This window comes from Kogia breviceps, chromosome 11, assembly GCF_026419965.1.
Source record: "Kogia breviceps isolate mKogBre1 chromosome 11, mKogBre1 haplotype 1, whole genome shotgun sequence".
Lineage (NCBI taxonomy): Eukaryota > Metazoa > Chordata > Mammalia > Artiodactyla > Physeteridae > Kogia > Kogia breviceps.
In genome coordinates this window covers 73,883,987-73,896,367 of record NC_081320.1, presented here as the reverse complement: position 1 = coordinate 73,896,367, position 12,381 = coordinate 73,883,987, and the positions used below count along the sequence as shown (strand labels likewise).

General features: G+C 38.7%; 1 non-coding gene across 1 annotated transcript; it reads right to left on the bottom strand.

Annotated features, from left to right (window-relative positions):
* Window positions 1-11,935: 11,935 nt before the first annotated feature.
* LOC131766049 (U6 spliceosomal RNA) lies at window positions 11,936-12,040 on the bottom strand. Its single transcript, XR_009338352.1, has one exon. It is a non-coding gene; the product is annotated as a U6 spliceosomal RNA (small nuclear RNA).
* Window positions 12,041-12,381: the final 341 nt, after the last annotated feature.

The following is a 12,381-nucleotide window of genomic DNA, read 5'->3' as shown; positions in this document are numbered from 1 at the left end:
TCCAGACCCTCCATATCTGGATTGCTGAAAGAGATTTTCATTGGTCTTCTAGACTAGGATGAACTGTTACACCCTTGGAACTCTCTTCCCCGATTTGCAGGCTGTCAGTAATTGTTCTGTGCTCTGGTAGCCCTTGATGGATAATTCTTAAGTCACTTATCACATTTGATTGTGGATTGAGTATATAGCAGATCCCCCTGTGCTCCCTTTATCTGCCCTTCCTCTTACTGAACTTGTAGAAGCCCATAGTCTTCTGCTTGGATATAACCCCTACAGATAATATCTATATCTAATATTCATTATATTGTATGAACACCAGCTCTGGGCCAGGCACATTCATCCATTTTTTTATAGCTTTCTCTGTTTATTCCATATAACACCTCCCTTTTCTTTATTTGCACTTATATGTAGCTTTATATACTTTACTATTTGATTATGTATTATGTTATCAATATATGCAAATATGTTTATATATGCATATTTATATATACAGATATATTTATAACACAGTGTATAATCAAAGAGAGGTGTGGTGAGGATGGTTTGACTAAAAGGAGAATTAGAAAACTCTGGTAACTAAAAGGAGCGGTTACTGCCTATGTTCTACCTAGGATTTCATATGGTGTCCTTAAAATTTAATATCAGGTAATTTGCAATAAAAAAACAATTACCTTGCTCATGCACAATAATTCCCGTTTATCTTTGTGGTTGCAAAGAAGGAGGTTTCCCAATAAAGAGGAGGTAATGTACAAATGTGCTTCTGGATTTCATTCTAATTGAGTATTAATTAAAAACCTCTGCTTGAAATACTGTAAACGGTTATAATATATTTAAAAAGCCAATTGAGAAAGAGAATAAAGGTGCTACAGACCTGGGCAGGGGGCTGGTATTACAATTAATTTTTGTACCATCACTGAGCAGAGCAGCAGAGTTAGGGAAGGGGCCCCCCTCACTCACAGTCTGGAAGCTGCACCAGCCCTGAGGAGCCAGCTGGAAGGAATGGGTTGGAGTAGGACTTTGAAGACGGAATCCAACCTAGGCTCTGCCAATTAGCAATTGCATGTTACTTAATCTCACTAAGAATCATTTTTTTGCATATGAAATAAGGGGAGATAATTACTCACCCTATAGGGTTGTTGTGAGAATTAAATGAAAAAAAAATGCATCGAATGCACTACACCTGTAATGGGCATTAAAGGTAGTCTGCTTGAGGATGCCTTGTGAGCTTACCTTTTATCAAGCTGTGAGACCATGGGCAAGTTAACCTCTATGTGCTTCAGTCTCATCAACTGTTAACTTGGTTTATAGTAGTCCTTCCCTCATGAGTTGTATAAAGACTAAATGAGCAAACACATGGAAAACATTTTTAAAAACTCACATGGTGAATGCTCAGTAAATGTTAGCTATTATTATTCATGTTGAAGAGTTAGAGTTCTTACATCGCCACATCTCCTCCTGTTGTGGAAGAACAGAGAAAGAAAAGTTGCTGAGCTTGAGTGTATGGAGGGAAATTTAAAATAATAACAAAGAGTTTAAAAGGAACAGGAATCCCTATGGCTATACAATGAATTCCTTTTCACTTCATGAAAGGAAGATCCTCAACTGACCAGAAACCATCACTGCAACATTTTCTACACTAGTAGTTTCATGTGTTCCAGTGCAGGATAAAATCACTGAACAGTTTTATGTTTGGTGGTTTTATTTTCAATATAGTTAGACTATAATGACCTGAACATTTCACTATAAATTGTACACTGATCATAACACCTCAAATTTCAATATCTCAAGTCTTTCCAGAAAAAAATTATGACTACATAACCCTAGACTTTACATTGTATCATAGTCACTTAAATGATGATGATGGAGTGTTTAGCAGAAAGCTGATTGTTGTTAGTTTCGTTTGTCTTTTTTTCCTAGATTCTCCTTAAAACATTACAGTCCTTGATGTATTACTTTAATAAACATTTTTGAAAAGCTACTATGTGCAAGACAACTGATAGGATCTATAGATGAAACAACTCCTGTTCTCAAGATATTAACTGAGATATGTGAAAATCTATTAAACAGAGAAGAGATTAAAAAAAATAAGTAGGAGGCGAAATAAGCAGGAAATGTCAGAGAAATACAAGACATAACCCCTGACCTGGGGAAGCCTAACTGCATACAAAAAGAAGATTTTAGCTGGGCTTTGAAGAAAGAATAGGATTTGGAAATATGGGGGAGGGGAATGGGAGAAAAAAGAAAATTCTAGGTAGAAGCCACAGTTGAAAAGGCACATAGGTGTGAAAACATGGGCCACATTTGTGGATCAAATAGTTCAGTTAAGCTGAGCGGTAGGGTTTTCTTTTTCTCACACATTTTTTAAAAAAATGAGATATGATTCACAAAGTATAACTTCACTTTTTAAATGTGTACAGTCTACTGGTTTTAGTATATTCACAAAGTTACACAACACCACACTACCTAATTTCAGAATATTTTCCTCACCCCAAAAAGAAACCTCATACCTGTTAGCAGTCCCTCTCCAGCTCAGACGTGGTGGGTCCACCCACCCAGCTCCCTGTGGAGTCACAGGTGCTTGCTGTCGAAAGCCCCTGGGTGGGCAAGCACAGGATGGTGAGTGGAGTCGGGGTGGGGTACTGGCAGGGCACCTGCTGCATCTGCTGCACGTGGCTTTAATCTCTGTCTTACAAATCTGTATCTCTAGCCTCGATCTCTTTCTGCAATCCCTGGAATGTTCCACAGAGAGACCACAAATTCAAAGTGTCCCTAAATGAACTCACCTTTCCTTGAAACCTCTTCCTGTTTCCACTCTTAGTGCTTAGTACTCACATCTGTTTGGTCATCCACGACAGAAACTTCTTAACTCCTTTTCCCTGTTCTCCAAATCCAGTTGGTGACCAAGTCCCATCAATTTCATACCATCACATCCCTGTGTTGTACGCCCTTTCTTCTTTTCCATGACTGCTGTCTCAGTTCAGGCCTTCATTAGCTCTCACCTGATGTACTGAAATGACTGTCTAAGAGATTTCCCTGCTTGAATCTTCTCTCCTTTAATCCACTGTCCATTCTGCCATCAGAGTGATAGTTCTAAACTGCAGAACTGAAAAAAATAAAAATAAAAATAAAAATAAACTGCAGAACTGATCATATGATTTCCTGAGCCTAAAATTCTTCAGTAGCTAACCAATGTCTTTATTGTGCAGACTTTTTTTTTAACATCTTTATTGGAGTATAACTGTTTTACAATGATGTGCAGACTTTTTAACATGGCATGTAATGTACCTCCTCCTGCTTTATCTTAATGCTACTCCTCATTCCTCACATACCTAGCAACTTAAGCAGTGGTGGACTGCTGGCCGTTCCCCAGTGTGTTTTTGCTCAAGTGATACCCGTCTCCCCCTTTTCTACCTGGTAAGCAATTCCAAGACTCATTCAGTTCAGTCTCTCCTCTATGTCACCTTTCCTGTCTACTTCAGTCAGATGGGAATAGCCATTCCTTTCTTTGTGCTCCAAACTTGTCCCTTTCGTATTTATTTCTTTTTTATTGAAATATAGTTGATTTACAATGTTGTGTTAATTACTGCTGTACAGCAAAGTGATTCAGTTATACACACATACACACACACACACACACATATATATATATATATAGAGAGAGAGAGAGAGAGAGAGATTCTTTTCTGTGTTCTTTTCCATTATGGTTTATCACAGGATTTTTTTTTTTTTTTTTTTTTTGCGGTACGCGGGCCTCTCGCCGCCGTGGCCTCTCCCGTTGCGGAGAACAGGCTCCAGATGCGCAGACTCAGCGGCCATGGCTCATGGCCCCAGCCGCTCCGCGTCATGCGGGATCTTCCCGGACCGGGGCACAAGCCCGCGTGCCCTGCATCTGCGGGCGGACTCTCAACCGCTGCGCCACCAGGGAAGCCCTATCATAGGATATTGAATATAGTTCCCTGTGCTATAAGTAGGACCTTGCTGTTTATCCATTCTATATATAAAAGCTTACATCTGCTCACCCCAACCTCCCACTCCATCCCTCCCCAACACCCTCCCTCTTGGCAACCACTGGTCTGTTCTCTGTGTCCGTGATTCCAAACGCATTCCTTTCATAGCTCCTGTGATACTTTATGGCACAACTCTCTTACTAAACTGTAAGCTCCTTGAGAGCCGGGGCCATACCTAATTTCCTATGTCCCTTGCAGAGTGCCTTGCACTGTCTTAGTGCTCCGCAGACATGGTTGAATATTAGACATCTGGGAGTCATTGCATAGGGTGCAGAATGCAAATATGAGAAGGGATGAAATTACCCTGCAGGAAGACCAGAGACAGGAATGACATTTACTGAGGTCCTATGATGCTGAAGGAGGCATGATTCTAGGCTTAATTATGTCCTTTTCACTAATCATATGAGGACTGAAGAAGGTCCATCCTATTTGGCAATAATAAGTTTATAATTTGTTGACTCTGGTGAGAGAAGTGCCAGGAGAAAATTGAGGGCTAAAGCCAAACTGCAATGAATTTAGGAGACAAACAGAAGATAAAAAGAGGACATAGAGAGTACACTGGCAGTTCTCAGATTTCAAGGACCAATAAATTTACAAAAAAACAGACTGAGTTGCCAACTTCTTGTTTTACCAACAGAGAACATTAAAATAAAGCAAGACCTCAAAATCACTAATCCTTAGGGAAATGCAAATCAAAACTACAATAAGATACTGCCTCATACCCATCAGGATGACTACTGTCAAAAAACAGAAAATAACAAGTGTTGGCAAGGATGTGGAGAGATTGGAAAGCTTATGCACTGTTGATGGGAATGCAAAATGGTGCAGCTGCTATGAAAAACAGTATAGCAGTTCCCCAAAAAATTAGAAATGGAATTACCATGTGACCCAGCAATTCCACTTCTGAGTATATATCCAAAAGAACTGAAAGCAGGGTCTCAAGGAAACTGCTGACAAAATGAAAAGACAACCTACTGAATGAGAGAAAATATTTGCAACTGATGTGATAACTAAGGGGTTAATATCCAAACTTTATAAACAGCTCATACAACTCAATATAAAAAAAAAACTGATTTAAAAATGGGCAGGGCTTCCCTGGTGGTGAAGTGGTTGAGAGTCCGCCTGCTGATGCAGGGGATGTGGGTTCGTGCCCCGGTCCGGCTGGGCCCGTGAGCCATGGCCGCTGAGCCTGCACGTCCAGAGCCTGTGCTCCGCAGTGGGAGAGGCCACAACAGTGAGAGGCCCACATACTGGAAAAAAAAAAAAATGGGCAAAAGACTTGAATAGACATTTTTCCAAAGAACACATACAGATAGCCAAAAAGCACATGAAAAGATGCTCAACATTGCTAATCATCAGAGAAACGCAAATCAAAACCACAATGAGATATTACCTCACACCGGTCAGAATGGCAATCATCAAAAGGTCTATAAATAACAAATGTTGGTGATGATGTGGAGAAAAGGGAACCCTCATACACTGTTGGTGGGAATGTAAATTGGTGCAGCTACTATGGAGAACGGTATGGAGGTTTCTCAAAAAAAACCCTAAAAATAGAACTACCATATGATCCAGCAATTCCACTCCTGGATAAAACAAAAATACTGATCTGAAAAGATACATGCACCCCAATGTTCATAGCAGCATTATTTACAGTTGCCAATATATGGAAGCAACCTAAGCATCCATCAACAGATGAATGGATAAAGAAGGTGTGGTATATATATATATATATATATATATATATATATATATATACACAATGGAATATTACTTAGCCATAAAAAGAATGAAATTTTGCTATTTGCAGCAACATGGATGGACCTGGAGGGTATTATGCTTAGTGAAATAAGTCAGACAGAGAAAGACAAACACTGTATGTTATCACTTGTATGTGGAACCAAAATATAAAACAAATGAATGAATATAACAAACCAGAAACTACTATGTATAAAATAAGCAAGCTACAAGGGTATATTGTACAGCATTGGGAACATAGCCAATATTTTCTAATAACTTTAAAAGGAGTATAGCCTATTAAAATATTGAATCACTATGTTGTACATCTGAAACTAATCTAATATTGTAAATCAGCTATACTTCAATTTTTTTAAAAAAGGTGGGGTCTCAAAGAGACCCATGTTCATAGCAGCAAAAGCCACCTGTGAATGAATGGATAAGTAAAATGTGGTATGTACATACAATTGAATATTATTCAATCTTTAAAATGAAGGAAATTCTTATACATGCTGCAACATGAACCTTGAGGACATCATGCTAAGTGAAATAAGTCAGTCACAAAAAGATAAATACATCCAAGGCAATATATGATAATTTGTTGAGTATTTACATATGTGCTAAGCATTTTTTTTTTTTTTTTTTTTTTTTTGCGGTACGCGGGCCTCTCACTGTTGTGGCCTCTCCCATTGCGGAGCGCAGGCTCCGGGCGCGCAGGCTCAGCGGCCATGGCTCATGGGCCCAGCCGCTCCGCGGCATGTGGGATCTTCCCAGACCGGGGCACGAACCCGTGTCCCCTGCATCGGCAGGCGGATTCTCAACCACTGCACCACCAGGGAAGCCCTGTGCTAAGCATTTTATACTCAATATCTGATTGAATGTAAACAACATTACCAAGAGTTTAAATAGTAGGCATTGCAAACTCTACCCATAATTCTCCCTTATGAACACCAAATAAATAGATTACTCTCAAAAAAAAAAAAAAAGACAAATACTGTATGATTCCATTTACATGCGATACTTAGATAGTCAAGTAATCATATTCATAGAGACAGAGGTAGAATGGTGGTTGCCAAGAACTGGAAGGAGGAGAGAATGGGAATTATTGTTTAATGGGTCCAGAGTTTCAGTTTTCCTAGATGAAAAGGGTTCTGGAGATAGATGAGGTGGTAGTTGCACAACATTGTGAATATACTTAAAGCCACCGAACTGTAATCTTAAAATGGTTAAGATGGGGCTTCCCTGGTGGCGCAGTGGTTGAGAGTCCGCCTGCCAATGCAGGGGACACGGGTTCGTGCCCTGGTCCGGGAGGATCCCACATGCCGCGGAGAGGCTGGGCCCGTGAGCCATGGCCGCTGAGCCTGCGCGTCCGGAGCCTGTGCTCCACAATGGGAGAGGCCACAACAGTGAGAGGCCCGCGTACCGCAAAAAAAAAAAAAAAAAAAAAAATGGTTAAGATGGTCAATTTTATGCTATGTGTATTTTGCCACAACTAAACAACAACAGAGCATGACAGTAAAAAACAAACTCAGGAACCTACACCAATTATTATGTTAATTAAGAATATGTAGCATCAAATATGAAGGAAGAGTATAAGAATAAATAAATAAAGCTTTTGATTAAATGCAATTACTTTATTAATAAAACTTTTTTTCCTTAATTTTCTCATTTTGTAACAGATTGAATAAGCATAGTCATGCACAGGCATCAATATGGAACTGACATTTGAGAACCAATGCTGTTAATTATATTAAAAATGGAAGTGAAGGGAAAGAGGGCAATAATTAAAGAAGGTAGCAGGGTCAAGGGAAGATCATCGCCGGCTGTCATTGGTTAATTGTACTATTAGGTACTATGATGAGTCACATATTTCGTCATATTTCTGGCAGGCACTACTTTGAGTAATCATAAGGTATTTGTTTTCAGACATTCAATATTTTATTGAGAACTTAGTATGCTGCCAGTTCCCTGATCTTGTAAGGATTATATTATCAAAGTCTTTTACACATAAAAGCGTATGCTAAAGGGGTGTGTGTGTGTGTGTGTGTGTGTGTGTGTGTGTGTACTATAAAATAGTAGTGTTAAGTAATGCTGCATAACTTAATAAAGAGGAACATGAAATACCAGCACACAGAGATGTATGTAATCAAGCTATTATCTAGCTACTATATCATGTTTCCTTCATATTTTCAGTCTCTAAAAATCCTGAATAATAATTTTTACTGTATCCTATATATATATGGCATGGTCCTGAATGCCATGTATTTGCTGTCTGAGCCATTAGCTTGCTTTCTGATTGGTGTTCAATTTCTCTATTCTAAGAGTAGAATTGAAAGGAGGGGACAATTTTGGGGGTGTGGGAGGGATGGATTGGGAGTTTGGGATCAGCAGATGCAAACTATCATATATAGGATGGATAAACAACGAGGTACTCCTGTATAGCACAGGGAACTATACTAAATATCCTGTAATAAACCATAATGGAAAAGAATACAAAAAATAATCTATATATATATGCATAACTGAATCACTTTGCTGTACAGTAGAAATGAACATGACATTGTAAATCAGCTTAACTTTAATAAAATAAATTATAAAAAGAAGAAAGAAGGGGACCATTTTGACTCAGGAGAATGCAGAGGCACAGTTCTCTTGCAGCCACTTCCTTTGCTTATGAAATTTCCTCACAGCATGGTTTCTCAGATTACAACTTTGCTTTTTCCTAGTTTGTAATTTATATTTTACCCTGGACTATTAGAAGGATTTTCTTTGAGGACTAAAAAAATATATCATGAAAGGCAATTATTCAATCTCTTTTGCTTTTTTTACAGATCTCTAGATTCAAACTTTAGTGTTCACCATAATAGATAGATATATGTGACTTTCTGAGTGAAAATCACAGAAGATCAAGGTTTGGCTAGCTACAGAAGGGGATTAGTTTTACTAAAATTATATGCTGAACAAGTTAGCTCCTTTTAAAGGGAAATTTAGGTACACTATTGGCCTGGTGCTGATGATGAGCTCTGTTGAAATGCTTTTTTTTTTTTTTTTTTTTTTCCTTTTGAGGTACGCGGGCCTCTCATTGTTGTGGCCTCTCCCGTTGCGGAGCACAGGCTCCGGACGTGCAGGCTCAGGGGCCATGGCTCACGGGCCCAGCCGCTCGGCGGCATGTGGGATCTTCCCGGACCGGGGCATGAACCCGTGTCCCCTGCATCGGCGGGCGGACTCTCAACCACTGCGCCACCAGGGAAGCCCCTGAAATGCTTTTTAAAACATTAAAATTGAAGGTGAATTAGTTCATCTAATTTATTACAGTCTGAACAATGGAGTATATGTAAATGGAGTATATGTAAACAGTAGGGTTTAAAGGATTTTTTATGACCACAATCTGTACTGCCTTAGAATTACTAAAATACTCAAAATACTTTGCTAATGTTTACAGATATATAAATAAAGCAAACAGCATACATTCATCCTATCCTAAATTTAGGCAAAAATAAAGATATATATAGGAACCTATGTGGTGTAAGGCAGAATTTGGGTTATGGTATTATGTTGCCACTTTCTATTATTATTATTAATAACTACTTGTGGCATTGTCAGCTTGGTTTTTTAATGACTGCCGCTGTTTTCTGTGAATCTGTGTCATTTTTATTTGCTTTCTTAACGTTCTATTTTTGAATCCTGTAGAAAGAGATTTTAGAGGCTTTCTTCCTCTTTCATTTGAGACTGCTGGGCTTAACTGAATCTTAAAAACAAGCATTTTGGGGGGGGGATATGACTTGAAAATTACTCTTCAAACGATTGTTCTTTCATGAAAAGTCAGAAAGGGCCTAATTAACAATCACAATACTGCTTCAAGATTACAAAATTGAGAGAAAGAGTGCTTTTACAGTTAAATCTGATTGTGGTCTGTGTAGCCTGATCAGTAGAAAAACCTCACAATTTCCTATCATTAAAACATAGATAAAAAGGATGTAATACCTCAGAAGACCCGTAAATGACCCCAAAGCAAATGACAACTAAGTGCTTTGGTCTTGACTTTAGATTATATTAACTTACATTTTAGTATTTAATTTTTTTTTGAGAAAAATCCACTTTCCCCCCTTCTAATACCTACGGTATTAGACAGCTGTTTAAAGGAGAGAAAGCAATACAAAATGAGTACTCTGCTTAAAACTTGGAAATAAAATAATTTCAAAAGGTTTCTGGTTTTACACTCAGTAAACGCTTACCTCAACATATTCAAAATTAGATTTTACCACCTGCTTAAATTTTCTCCTTTGAACCTGGAAAAGCCTGTAGGTTAAAGTGTGCTGCCTGCATTGAGTTGACTTTGCATGCCCCTGGGCAGGTTCTGTAACCTCCCTGTGCTTTAATTTTCTTAACAGTAACACTGAGGATAATAATATCTCTCATCGTATGAATTTATAAGAATTAGAGGATCTTGAAAAACATATTATTGACACACCTAACCTCTTTAATCATATTTTCAATTTACACCATAAAAATTTACCTAGTAACTTTGAATGGAAACAAGTTCTCAAGCTGACAGCTTTTTGTCTTCCATGTATTATCATTAATAGATTCCAGAAATTGGTGCCTTTTCACCTATTTGATCCTATAAGGTACAAAAAAAAAAGACAGAATTTTTTGAATAAAAAGTGAAAATGTATGCACTATGTATATATAGTCTCCATAACAATCAGTTGCTTGAACCTTCACATTACAGTCAATTTTGGTAGTGTGTAGATCAGAGCTGTCTTATTCTGTGAGCTGTAGAGAGATGATGTTTCTCTTTGGTTCATCTTTTGATTCTCTTTGCCCTCATCTCCTTGAAAGGATTAAAATTCCTTACTAGAGATTCATTTCTATGGATCTTGAAGACTTTTGGTTTTCAGAGCCCACAGAGAAAAACTGGTTAAAAAAAAAAATCAGCACAAAATTAGTAAAGGAGTGAAAAGAATTTTGTTTGAGGCCAAGATTAGTGTTGGTGAAAGGAATCAGGCTTTATGGGGAATGTTCTTCCCTTCTTTGAGGGGCGCATAAACTGTTATTCTAAAGGGCTGGGAAGGGAGAGAAGCAGAGGAAAGATTTTTTTCTTAACTTTTGTTGCCATCTTGACTTGACCTCTGATCTGGTGAAAGGAGTTGGGAAGATTTGCAGGAAATCTGGATTCCTGAGATTTCTAGGGAACAGAAAAAGTCTGACTCTGCACTGCGAAAGCAAACACTTGAATTTTTTACTCCATTTTTGAAAGCAGTGGTGGACAGATGTGGGCAGGGATATAATGTGGGCCTCTCTATATTCTCTGTGGTTTTTGCTAATGTATTTCTCAGAGCATGTGATTAATGCAGCGGTTCTCAGCCCTGCTACAATCACCTGGGGAGTTTTATTTATTTATTTATTTTGTGCTAGGCGGGCCTCTCACTGTTGCGGCCTCTCACATTGCAGAGCACCGGCTCCGGACACGCAGGCTCAGCTGCCATGGCTCACGGGCCCAGCCGCTCCGCGGCACGTGGGATCCTCCCGGACCGGGGCACGAACCCGCGTCCCCTGCATCGGCAGGCGGATTCTCAACCACTGTGCCACCAGGGAAGCCCACCTGGGGAGTTTTAAAGAAACTTGATGTCTGCACCACAGATCAGGCTAATCATATCAGAATCTCTAAGGGGTGACACCCAGGCATTTATTTATCTATTTATTTATTTATTTGTAGACGGTCTTTTATCTTTATTTTGTATTTCATGGTGTAAAACCAGTGAGTATAACTAAAGTGTTAGTGGAGTGGATGAAAAGAAACTGGTTATTAGGCAAGAACAGGGGTTGTAGTTACCCATGACTACTTTTAGCTATGCAGATTAATATAATCTGCAGGTTTACAGCTCAGCACCTTCACCTTTTTTCACTGGTATTTCATGTAAGGCTTCAACCACTGTAATTTTTGCTGATGCCGAAGCTTGTCCTTGGGAATTGGATGCATGGCACTCATATTCTCCGGCATCTTCCTTATTAAGAGGAGATACCAGCACCCAGCCAGTTACTTCATGCTTTTCTGGGCCACCCCGGGTCTGAATGGCCAGGTTGCCTCGGTCACCAGGCAAGAGTTCTGCTCTTTGAACTCCATAGTGACCCCTTTTAACCTTGTTCCAGATGAGGACAGGGCTTGGGATTCTGATGACCTCGCAGCTAAAAATATGGAACACCAGGAATTTGCATGTCATCCTTGCACAGGGGCCATGCTAATCTTCTCTGTATTGCTCCAATGTTAGTATATGTGCTGCCGAAGCGAGCACCAGGCATCTTCATTTAAAAAAAAGAAAAAAAGATTTTTAGATGATTACAATATGCAGTTAAAGTTAAAACCATTGACTTAATGTTTTAGTTCTCCTGGGTAAAATAGCCTTAACACAGGAGTTATCAAATGTTTTACTCCTTTACATCAGTAACAGTTATTGAGGGCCTGTAATAGCTTTTGTTTACATGGATTATGTCTATTAATATTTATTGTATTGAAAATTAAAACAGGCATTTTATAAATATTTAATTATGGATTTATTTTAAAATAACAAAAGCATTACAAGTTAATAACACATTTTTATGAAAAAAATTGTTATGCTTTCTAAAGCAAAAAGGA